This window comes from Rhinolophus sinicus, linkage group LG02 (genome assembly GCF_036562045.2).
Source record: "Rhinolophus sinicus isolate RSC01 linkage group LG02, ASM3656204v1, whole genome shotgun sequence".
NCBI lineage: Eukaryota > Metazoa > Chordata > Mammalia > Chiroptera > Rhinolophidae > Rhinolophus > Rhinolophus sinicus.
Genome location: NC_133752.1, coordinates 191,773,710 through 191,786,646, shown reverse-complemented (window position 1 = coordinate 191,786,646; position 12,937 = coordinate 191,773,710).

Below are 12,937 nucleotides of genomic sequence, written 5' to 3'. Positions count from 1 at the left end.
CTGTTTGCTGGCCCCTCCTTCTCCCTGACCTCCTACCCGTCCATCTCCAGGTTTGGCTCCCTTTCCCTCTGAAGGCCCCGTTCTCCCATCTGCCTTGTCCACTTCACAGAGTGTGAGCTTCAACTCAAACCATCCAAGTCAAAGCTCTTCAGAAGTGGAAGAGGCCCAGGTGGGCACTAGAACAGACCAGGCACTTAGCCTCTTGGGGCTCAGAGTGCGGTGGGGGAGGACAGCATGGATATCATTGCAAACTGTGGTTGTTTCAAGCTCCAAGAAGGAAGATAACGGGGCTGTGAGAGAGGGTGACAGACAGACTTAAATCAGGTGCCAGGAAAGACAGTTTGGTTGGATGGGGACAGTAAAGGAGAGTGTGGTGTGAGATGCATCAGAGAGGGGAACCAACCTCAGCACGTGGGGATTTTAGCCATGGCAAGGGGTGTGGATTTGGTTCTAAGTGCATTAAGGAGCCACTGCAGAATTTTAAGCTCGAAATGTTACGTTTCTTTAAAAAATTAATTCAGTTATTTTAAAATAAAAATGTTAATGATGACAAATATTCATGCTAGAGAATATACATGTTTACGATTCTAAAACTAATATGGAAAAAAAAATCAACTGTGTTCTCATCACTGAAGTTAACATAATAAACATTGCGAGACCCTCAGAAGCCCCCTTTGTGCCCTCCCTGATCAAATCTCAGTGACCTCTATCCTCAAATCATGTAAACAATGCCCTTGTTTTTCTTTATAGTTTTCCATACATGGACTTATCCCCATACACTAGATAGCTTAGTTCTGCCTAGTTTTGGACCACATACAAATGGGATCATATTGTGGGTATTTTTTTCTATAACTTGCTTCTTTCACCTAGTGTTATATTTTTGAGTCATCGACATTGGTACAAGTATCTGAGGCTTGTTCGTTTTCCCTGCTGTGGTCAGAGCGCATATTGGTTTTGCAGAAACTGAAGTTTCTATAATTTGGGGGGGTCCTTTTTAAAAACAAAATTTAATAGAATATTAGGTAATAAATGGGTTTATATTTAGAGTGAGAAAATAATTCACAATATATTATAGATTTTTTCAGAAGCTGATAAATACAAGCATCATGAAATCTAGAAATATTCTTATTTTTTTATTTTAATGTAGAAATATATATATATATTTGGAAATATATTATTTTTACTAATTAACTGTCTGATCCACATTGCTAGGATTCTTCTCAGAGCTTTGCAAGGGACCTGGGGATTCCTCTGAGGGTCTTGCAAGGGGTTTGGGCAAGGGAGGGACCCGAAGACTTCAACAAGGTCAACTTCACAGTGAATCCATCCTAAAATGTGGTATGTTCCACCATAGGAAGAGCCCACAGTTTGCCTCTGTTCTACTTGTGGTAAAATGGCTCCCAAAGATGTCCACGTCCTAATTCCTGGAGGCTATGAATATGTTGTTTCATGGCAAGGAGGAATTAAGGTTGCAGACGGAATTAAAGTTGCTGATCTTGAGATGGGAGATTATCCTGGATTATCCAGGTGGCCCAATGTAGTCACAAAGGTCCTTAAATGGGGGAAGAGGGAGGTGGAAGAATCAGAACCAGAGAGATGGCCTTCTGAAAGAGACTTGATCCACCATTGCTGGCTTTTAAGATGGAAAGAGGCCACAGTCCAAGGAATGCAGGCTGCCTCTGGAGGCTGGAAAAAGCCAAAACTGGACCCCCCACCCCCACCACAGCCTTCAGAAGGAACACACAGCTGCTAACACCTTGATTTTAGCCCAATGAGACCCATTTTGGACTACTGAACTCCAGCACCATAAGGTAATAGATTTGTGTTGTTATAAACCACCAAGTTTGGGACAATTTGTTACGGCAGCCTTAGGAAACTAATACACTACTGTGTTGGTTGTATATTTGGGTTGTTTCCAGTTTCTTGCTTTCCGATTGTTGCTGTGAATTTCCTACTTCATGCATTCTGGTGCAAACAGGAAGGAGTAGCAATATGCGTAGCTTCAGCTTTACCAGGCTGTACCTGTGCTTTTCACAGGCTGCAGTGTGGACAATGGCTAGGGAAGGGCAGGATGAGGATGCAAGGCCAGCGGGAGCCATCTCAGCTATACAAGTACTGAAGTAAAGAGGTGGCAGTGGAGGTGGAAAGAAGGGGCAGATGCGAGAAATATTTAGGACAAGTCCACTGGACTTGCTAAGGGGTTCATGGTTGGGGGTTTAGGGAGGAACCAGAAAAACTCCCCGGTTCCTGGAGCAGAAGCAAGGATGGAGGTGGGTCTAGAGGCGGTGATGGCCAGGGAATCTGACATCAGGACCCTTCCCCAGCGGGCCTGCCCTTTCCTGCCCCAGCTCTCCTTGTCCCTCCTTCTCCCTTATAGCAGGGGTGTCCGAACTGCGGCCCGCGGGCCAACTGCCGCCCATGATCCATTGTTCATTGGCCCGCAGCAAATTCCAAAAATATATTTACTTTACTTAAATAAACCAGGTGAGGCAATATGTACTTCACCTCGAGTGAGTGGCCCGGCTGTTTGTGTATTTTACCGCATATGGCCCTTGGTGAAAAACGTTGAAAAAAGTTTGGACACCCCTGCCTTATAGCCTCATGGAAGCTAACCTCTCACTTGCTTCTCCCAAGTTAGGAAAACAGTGGACTGAAAGTCAAATAATGGACAAACACATACTGCCGGGACAAAGGAATGAAAATGCAGGTGACAGCTTTATAGTTAAACTAACTGATCTAACTGAACTAAACTTTGTCTTGACAAATCTTCCTAAGATTTAAAGCAACAGAACACATCACCAATGCAAAGACTGTGGGTTTTGACCCTTTGGAAGGCTAGGAAGCTCTTACACAGGAGAGGCGGCTGCATGTGCAGACACGGGAAATGTCTGCAGTATGCTAAGTGAGAAAAACGTGTGGAGGACCTTATTTATATCAAATAGGGAAATTCAAGAGCTCCTTGCAGGTATAAAATAATAGTTCACGTTTACTGAGCAGTTACTATGTGCCTGGCACTGTGTTAAGTGTGGACAGGTGACCCAAGCTCAGAGCCAGAGGCCAGGCATTATGAGAGGGGCAGACGTCATGTGTGGCGTGGGCTGGAAGTCCTACTGGACCCACCCATTCTGACATCAATCCCATTTCAGGGAGCAAGGACTGAGCTTGTGGTGTGAACCAGAGGGCTGTAACCCCGGGCGGGCGCGGGGCGAGCAGGCCTGACCCTTGTGGACGTGGGACGGGCTTCCTTTGGATGCAGTGAGCCCCAGGGATTCTCAGACTATTCTGGAAGAGACCTCAAGAGGGAGATGCTGGGCTTCTTACCAATAAAAGAGGGCGCATGAGAGATTGGTTAAAAAGAAACAACCACAGGGCACTATGCCTGGGTCATTCACCAAGCTGAGCAAATGGGCCGTGGATGTGTGCGTGGGTTCACTCCACAGTACTACGCACTGTTTTCTGTGAGAAGTGGAATTGGGTCATGGCAAGCTTTATTTTTCGCTTTATCCACTAGACATGTTTTAATTGTATACACTAGTATTTTATTATACACTAGTTTTCATTCCTACACTGGTATTGTTTTAATTTCATAAACAATAAGCATGTTTTACTTTTGTCATGAAGAAAGAACCTTCATAATGTCAAAAACACACATGATGAAAAGGCAAAAAATAATATAGGAAAAAACCTTTAGAGTAAATACGATGAGTGATAAACATCTTTAGCACACAGAATACTGTTATAAATCCTTAAGAGAAAAATGGTCGTGCCCAAATGGGAGAAAGTACATAAACAGATCATTTATAGACAACTAAATACCAATAGCCACTTTGATTTCCTAAGTAAGCAAAGCTGTACAGTTTGAAACAACACCTATATCATGTTTGTCACTTTTCATAACTCAGGTTTTCAGAAATGAGAGTTGTGCTGGGAGTGAGCCGGGCACTCCCTTACCTGCTCGCCAAGTACACAGGACCTGAGATTAATATGTTTGGATAACAAGTTGCCTCTAGGTATCGAGAGCCTGAAACTATTCAGACTCATCCTGGATCTAATTGTGGTATAAGAACTGGACAAACCCAAACTGAAGGACATTTTGCAAGATGACTGGCCTAGACCCTCCAAAACCACTAAAGTCATGAAAGACTACAAAAGGCAGGAGACGTGTTCCAGATGAAAGGAGACGAAAGTGACCTGCCCACTAAAAGCAATGCATGATCCTTGATTGTGCTATAGGAAAAAAGCGTTCTCCCTGTATTAACTGGACCTCAGATTCGAAAAAAACAAATTCTAAAAGACATTTTTGAAACAATTGAGGAAATGTGAATGTGAATTGTATATTAGGTAATATCGTACCTATGGTCCATCTCCTGAATATGCTCATTGGCCATGTAGGCAAATGTCCTTTTACTTACGAGATGAGAGGATTGAGAGAGTGTTATGATGTCTACAACTTAGCTCATTCACAAAATATATGTATTAATATTTAGACAGAGATAGAATAATAGATTTGTATGTATGTAGACACTGATGCCAATAGACAGCACGAGACAAAGCAAAGGTGGCAAAATGGCAGTACTTGGTGAGCCTGGCAAAGGATGTTTGGGTATTTATTGTCCTCCTCTTGCAGTCATTGATCGATTTGAAACGTACAGAATAAGCTGGAGGAAAAGGATTCAAAGCCAAGGGAGTTCAGCCGCAGGGTCCATTCTCAGCGCCATATCTGAGTGAGAGAGGCAGGGTGCGCCAGTCTGATGAGACTGACCCTGGCTCTGGTCCTGAATGCCACTCTTCCTGCTCTCCCAGTCCTTAGACCCCACCCTCAGCGCCTCCGGGTTGGAGACTCTTTACAGGCCTGTTTGGGGGCTCACACCACAAGCCGCCTCCCCCACCTGGCCCTATTCCAGATCCCGGAGCCAGTCCCTCATCCCATATCAGGCCCAGGACCGAGCCAAACCCCACCGGTGTCCCAGACTTGGCACTCACAGCTGGACAGTGTCAGGGAGACTGAGTCCCAGTCCCGGCTCTGCCTGTGGCCCTGCCTGAGTCCCTCCCACCCCCACCCTTTAGTCCTGCTCTGGGACCATTTCCTCACTGGACTTGCCCATCCCGAATGCTCAGAGTATGTGTCTTTTCCAGCCATGGGCCACTGTTGGACATGTGGCCACAGCCAAGAAGGTCATGGAAGCCCCCGAAGGTGGGGGACTCCCAGGAGAGGTCCTGGAGCACCCCATCCTAAATCCAAGGCCCTTCTGCCACTCAGAGCAGGCTCTGCTGTTGAAGCCCAGAGCACATGGAGGGGCTGTTTGTGCTTTGTTTTTCAAAAAGAAATAACAGCCAACCTAAGCACCAGCTGTTTTCCTAACCTTGGGACACGTGCTCTGCTATCAAAGCTCTCACCTGAGCTTGACCTTGGGGCCCCTCATGTGAGCAAGAACACTCCTGGAGGAGAAGATAAGGAGGCGTCCCGGGGTGGGGGGACCAGGGAGTCCTGGGAGCAACACTGTCAGGGGGTTGGGGTGGGGGCAGTGGATGTGGGGCCTCATCACTCTGGCTGCACCCCCATGTTGTTGGCTGCCGGGAGAGACACCGGAAGTAGAATCAACGTGATCCACAATCCACAATCTGCTTGCTAACCCCACTTGCTAGCTGCAATCCGCTGTCTGCTTCTCTGCCTGCCGCCAACCACCAACCAACCCCCCCAGTCTAGCCACGGCAGTTATATTAGTGGCTAATGGCTAACTGGTAACAGCTGGTGTCCACCCAGCCACAGTGGATGGGCATCTGATTACAGCTGATGGCCATGTAATAACCGAGCCAGCACCTTTGCACGTGAGGCCGAGAGCCTGGAAACTGCTCTCCTGGCTCTGTCCCCACAAGGATATTCACTGCAGCATTATTTTTAATCCGAGAAAAACTGGAAAAAACTTACAAGTGAAACAATTAGAGAGGGCCCAGTGGAATACATCTTGGTCTTACGAAGCCAGTAAGAATAGTAGAGCTCTCCAATTTGTTAGCATGGAGAGATGTTGATGCATCAAGAGGTGAAAAAGTTGTGTTTCAACAGGGTAGTTTTTAGCATTTTGAGGCTTTCAAATAGTCTATGTATAGTGTGATCCCATGAAAGTATATACATTTTACACTAAAAGAAGCATATAAGTATGCGTAGTTGTCATTCAGGGTGTCAGGCAGGGTCTCTGCTCCTGCTCCCCACATAGGAACGCAGGACATGGTGAGGCCAAAAGGAACACCCATGGAGCCATAGATAGGGGAGTCATACCACTATAGTCTCACTGGCAGCTGGGTTGGAGACACAGGAAGCAGGAGCCACAGAATCCGCAATCCACACTTGTCATGCGGGAGACCCTGCTGGCTGCGCCATTTGTCATGCGGGGAGTCCAGCAGGGTCTCCAGAGTGGTCTCTGCTCCCCACATAAGAACGCAAGATATGGTGAGGCCAAAAAGGAACACCCACGGAGCCATAAGTAGGGGAGTCATACCACTATATTCTCACTGGAGGCTGGATCCACACTGTCCGCAAACCGCCATCCACACTTGCTAGCCCAGCCGCCATCTTCTTGCTAGCCCCCATTTTTCTGCTAGCGTAGCCACAGCAGTTATATTAGTGGCCAATGGCTCACTGGTTACAGCTGACGACCAACTAGCCACAGCTGATGGCCATCCAGTCACAGTTGACGGCCATTTACTACCTGAGCCAGCGCCTTTCTATGTGAGGCCGAGAGCCTGGAAACTGCTTTCTGGGGCTCTGTCCCCACAACACTCCACCACACTCCACCGCTTGCTAGCTCAGCCACCATCTTCTTGCTAGCCCCCCATTTTCTGCTAGCGTAGCCACAGCAGTTATATTAGTAGCCAATGGCTCACTGGTTACAGCTGATGTCCAACTAGCCACAGCTGATGGCCATCCAATCACAGTTGATGGCCATTACTACCTGAGCCAGCACCTTTCCACGTGAGGCCAAGAGCCTGGACTCTGGGGCTCTGTCCCCACAGTGTCCGCCTTGGAGCAGACTGATATAGCCTCTGAAACAGCCACCCAAAATGGAGACTGCGTTTCCCAGCCTCTTTTGCAGGTAGGACTGGCCATATGACCAAGTTTTGGCCAAAGGAATGTAAGCGGCAGTGTTGTGCTAGAGCTTCCTTAAGAGAAAGCTGGCACAGGCTTTTTAGCTTTTCTTCATTTCACTTCTACCTGCTGGCTGGGATAAAGATGTGTTGACTGGAGCTAGAGCAGCCATCTTGGACCATGTGGTGCATTTGTGAGTGGAGACTGTGCACGATGGAGTCTAGGTCCTAGATATGAAGATATAAGGTGTCTGGATCCCAGACACTGGCTCAGCCTGGGATCCCTCCCATCAGACTTTTCCGGATAAGATACATAAATTATGCCTTTCTAGTTTAAGCTATTGTTATTGCCACTTACAGCCAAATATGTCCTATCTAATCCACTCACTGATGATCACTCATTGCCAGAATCTGGTGCCAGGAATGAAGATAAATCAGACATGAGCCCGATCTTCATGAAACTTCCATCCCAGAGGGGAGATGAAGGTGAGACAGACAATCCCAAGACAACTCTGTTTTCAATTTCATACACTAGGCAGCTATTTGTTCACACTGTCAGTCAACTCTCACTGGGAGTCAGGTCTCCTGCTCAACACCAGGCACTGTGCTCGGTGCAGGGACTCCATTATCGCTGGCCCTCAAGGGGCCCCAGGCGAAGAACACACACTATGATCCTAGCGTCTTCTCTCCATCCAGAGCCTCTGGCCTCTGACCCAGTGGCTCCAGAATAACAAAGAACATCTATTAAACAGTGTTCTCAGTGCTCTGCAGCAACTGGCTCATGTAACCCTCACCACATCCCTAGAGGGCAGTACTGTTATCCCCAGGTTAGAGGTGAGGGAACTGAGGCCCAGAGAGGTTAAGTGACTTGCCTGGGGTCACACAGGTTGTCAGCAGTCTACCCCCAGCCTGCACCCGAGGGTTGCATGCTGCCATGACCTGCACGCTCAGCCTGCCTTGCAAGCACCTAGAGTACGTACAGGCACATGCAGGAGCTGTAGGTGAGAGCAGGGGAGCGTGTGTAGCATGGGGCAGTGTGCACACAGGTGTTCATGACAACTCTGTTTATGTGATGTGTCTATGGGTGTGTCCAGCCTGCTCCTCCTGCCTGGAACGCCCTTCCTCCCCTCTGTCTCCTAATTAGCTCACTTATCTTTGGAGACTCAGTGGGGTAGCGTCACCTCTGCCTGCAGCCTGCCCTGGCTCCTCCGGCAGGGTCAGTTTGCATCATCAGTCTTCCCTGGTGTTGTCCTCCGGGGTTAAGGATGGGTCCCTTCATGTCTGTGTCATCCAGGTGCTTGGAACAGGCCTGATTAGGACATTAACAGTAATGATAACAGCTGCCACTCAATGGGCGTGGCTTCTGTGGCGGGCGTGTGCTGGAGCAGCGCCCTCATGACCTCACCTCAGTCTCATTCATTAAGCCCGTCTCAGGTAAGGAGGAAACGAGGTCTCAGAGGGTAACTGACAGGAGCAGATACGTGGCAGAACCAGAAAGGGACCCCCACGCTTAGCTCCAGCTCTGTTGTCCCCATACTATGCTCCCTTTGGGGCTATTTCACTATTTTTCGAATATTTATTTTGGATAGAGATCACGTACACCTGGGAAACAATTCCGACTGTATGAAAACATACAATGTCAAAATAAGTGTCCCTCCACCCATTCCCCAGCCTTCTCGCCCCTGGCGTCAGGCAATCGCTGTTCCCAGTTCTTACATGTCCAGGCCCCCTTCACACTGGGTTTTCTCACTCTGGGTGTGTGTGTGTACAAATCCTTCCAGAGAAGTTTTAAGCATGTATACACACACATGCCCACCTGTACCTACCATATTTCCCTTCTTTTACACAAATAGTGCCCCATGCATCCCACACCAGCTTCTGCACCTTGCTTTGTTCATGTCACAATATATCTTGGTGATCTCTGCACATCAACATACAGAGAACCCCCTCACCGCATTTAATAACTGCTCGGCGCCTGTGGTGTGCATTTATTTAAACACTTCGACTTCTGGTGCTGTGATGAATGCTCTTGTATAGGCAGACTTTCGTTGAATGAATGGGTCAATGAAAGAATAGGGTAGAGGTCAGAGAGCGCATGAGGTCGGGCCCTGGGTTATGGGGGGACCCTGGGCATAGGGCGGGAGACACCTGCAAACTGGAGACACCTGGAAACAGGAGAACGTGAGAATCTGCTGGACTGCAGAGGGTCACAGCTGGCCAGCTCCATGTGCAGGTCTCTCGGCAGCGCCCCCTCGGTTCCTCCTCCTCCATGCAGTAAGGTGACCCTGCCGGCGAAGTGTGTCCACCACTAGTCACCTTTCAGACTCGCTCAGCCGGAGCAGCCAGCTGCCCCACTCCTGAGGCAGGGTCCTTGCCCTGGAGATGCCCTACCTGAGATCACAGGGCCAGTGGGTGGCCAAGCCGGGCCTCAGGCCCAGGTGACCGTCTTTGGGATGCCCGCTCTTCCCCTGCACTGATAGGGGAGATGGAAACACAGAGATGCTGCTGGCCTCACTGAGCCACGGCCCCAAGGAGCCTGGAGAGGGTGGTCGACGGGGTCTATGGCAGCCCGAGCTGGGATCTGACTTGTGACTGAAGGGAGTGGGGAGGGAGGGCTATGCAGGGAGCAGCACTGCAGGAGCTGTGGGAAGATGGTGGCATTAGCACCCCCCATGGGGTGAGTCTAGAACTGCAGGATGGTGAAGGGCTGAGGGCCAGCCAATGAAACAGGCACCCCTGGAACACCCTCCTGCCCTTAGGAGGAAGCTCTTGCTCTGCTTTATTAGGGAAACTGAGGCACGAGTGTGAAGAAGGCTCATCCAAGTCAGCCTAACAGAGATGCACCCAGACCTCTCCCCACGCCTACAGCCCAAACAGGACCCAAGGCGCCTGCTCTCCAGGCTGTCTCCAATAGAGGACCTGGGTCAACTCAGGAAGCCACCTATGCAGAGACCAACGGACCTGGACTCCAGCTCTGTGACCACTTGACTGCGCTGCTCTGAGTCCCGGCCCCCCTCACCTATAATGCGGGGATAATGTGCACCTCCCTCCCTGGGCTGTTCTGGGGATTCAAGGAGGTAATGAATGTGAACACTTATTGCAGGGCTTGGCACACAGTAAGTGCTCAACAAAAGCTAGATATTATTACTGTTAGGTCAGGTGGCCGGGGGGAGAGAAACTTAGGGTTCCGGAGCCAGGTGTACCGAGATGTGAGTTACTAAATTATTGACCTTGGTGAGTCATGTCTCCTCTCTGAGCCTCAGTTTCCTCCTCTGTAAATGGGGACAGCAATGGGTACTTCAAAGAGTGGTTGTGAGCATGAATGGGGATGGTGCCTGTAAGTCTGCTCATGGCAGAAGCTCCATCAAAGTAAGTTCCTCCCTCTCTGGGCCTTACAGCCCCCAGGGCCCTACTAAAAGTCCACAGGATGCTGGGATGACAGGGTTGACTCACTGTTGTAGCCTGGCCCTTTCATGTACCAGAAGCTGCCATTAACTCCCAGCTCATCAGGCTGGCTGCTGAGCTTCCCAGCTGATTTATGGGGAGACTCCGCCTTTTGCCATTTGGCGTGTGGGTGGGGCTGATGCTGTGGCTGTGCCCTGTCCAGAGGGTGCCCAGCTGGGTAAGCATTCACTTCCAGTCAGTGGGTCAGTCAGCCAGTCAGTCAACAAACACTCATCCAGCTGAGACTTCACGTGCTCTGTGCTGGGCCCTGGGGACACAGAGGTAAATCAGAACTGGTCCCTGGCTTCAGGGGGCTCAGAGTTGAGGAGAGGGGTTCTATGTGGAAAAAAAACCTATCAAGTGGGGAGAATGTGAAAGCAAGAGCAGTCATCTAGCCCAATATGGGGGATCTGGGAGGGCTACCTGGAGGTGGCAGATGATGACTGATCTGACTCCTGACTCCATCAGGTGAGGGGCAGGGGCATGAGGAGAGCAGTCAGGATAGATGAGTGCATGGCTGGGCACCCTCAGGAACCGCAGTGGGCTTCATGTGGAAGCCTGGAGCCCAGAGAGCCCGAAGGGACAGGGAGAGGGGGGTGGGGGAGGCTGAGGGGCGCATGCGCAGGAGACCAGGGCAGAGCTTCACGAGGGGAGACAATTCCCAGCTCTGTTTTAGACAGTCCACACTGGTGCTGTGTGCATTGGACAGGAGGGGAAAAGCCCGAGGCTGGGGACAAGGGAAGAGGCTAATCCAGGTCCCAGTCATGTGGACGAGGGAAGAGGCTGCGAGAGGCCATGGTCATGGGGACTGGATAAGCAGCTGCATCCCGGAGTGAGAAAGGGGGGGAGCAAAGGGCAGCAGTGTAAACAGGTACAAACAGCGTGTAAACAGGAGGAGCGGGAGGGATGGGAGTGGGAGTGTGGGGGCCTGCATCATTAGCGCTTTCTGAGGGGGAGTCGCTGTGGGGTGACAATGTCCCCTATATACCCAAAGGCTCTGCAGGTCCCTGGGGCTGAGAGGGGTGGCTGGTCCTAGAGCCCCTGGGTGGGGTGTGGTGGGGGTGACTGGAGCTCTAGGCCTTAGCAAAGGGAGGAGGAGTAAAATCTGACTCACCGGTGACAAAGGAAGTGACAAAACCTCTCTGTCCTCCCCCACAGCCCCATACCCATAGCCTCCACACCTCTGCGGCCTGAGGAAATTCAGTGGCCATCTTGTGGGCCTTTTCTTCCGGCTCCTGTTGGCCATTCGCTTCTTGAAGCTTCCGCTCCCTCCTGCTATGAACCCACCTGGTACTTTGGCGCTCTGGCCTCCTCCAGGAGGAGCTGAGGAGAGCTGGAGAAGCAGGAGCTCGGAGAACCACCCCCAGCACTCATGCCCGACTGCGGTCCCCTCCCCTGGAATCTGGGCTGGCTCTGTGACCTGATTGTGACTCATGTTTTAGAAGGGATGCCACAGCACTTCCAAGCCTGTCATAAGCAGCATGTCATTCCAGCGGGGTCTCTTAAAACTCTTTCTCTGGGAGGTCAACTGCCATATAAGCAGACCACAGGCTACCCTGAGACTGCCATGCTGTGAGGAAGCCCAAGTTATGCCACATGGAGTGCTGCATGGAGAAAGGGAAAGATGTCTGGGGGGCCCCTGTCGTAGCCATCCCAGCTGAGGCACCAGACAGGAGTGAAGAAGCCATCTGACATCCAACCCAACTGAGCCTTCAGATGACGCCAGCCCAGCCACCATTTGACAGCAACTGCAAAAAAGACACGAAGAAAACTGCCCATTTGAGCCCAGTCAATGCACGGGACCATGCATGATAATTTAGAAAAAAACACCTGTTTGTTCTACGGTATTAAGTTTGTGGTAGTTGGTTACACAGCAAGATATTGAAACAGTTGGTAATTTAACACCTGAACAGCCCTCTGTGGTAGACATTATTGTCCCCATTTAACACATGGGGAAATAAAGCCCAGGAAGGAATGTGACTCAGTGAGGTTCACGTAGCCAGCTGGAGGCAGTGATTGGGGCTTGAATCCAGGCAGGCGTTGTCTGATAGCCCAGCCCATGCTCTTTTCACAGCACATGCCTGCCTGCCTGCCTGAGACCTGGCAGCCAAGCCACATGGTTTTGGCTCAATTCCCTGTGTGACAGGTTACTGGGGCTTTCCCCTGGTGGCTTGCCTGGGCACCCACTGGAACCCTAGCTTTCTAAAAATTAAGACATGATTCACAATCAAATACACAAACATTACGTGTGCAGCACGTACATTTTTGCATGTGTACAGACCATGTGGTCACTACCCAGATCAAGACATGGACCATTCCTGGCACCCAGCAAGTTCCCTGTGCCCACTGCCAATCAATGTCAGCCCCGCCCCAGCCAGAGGTACTCCCTGTCCTGATAACCATCACCATA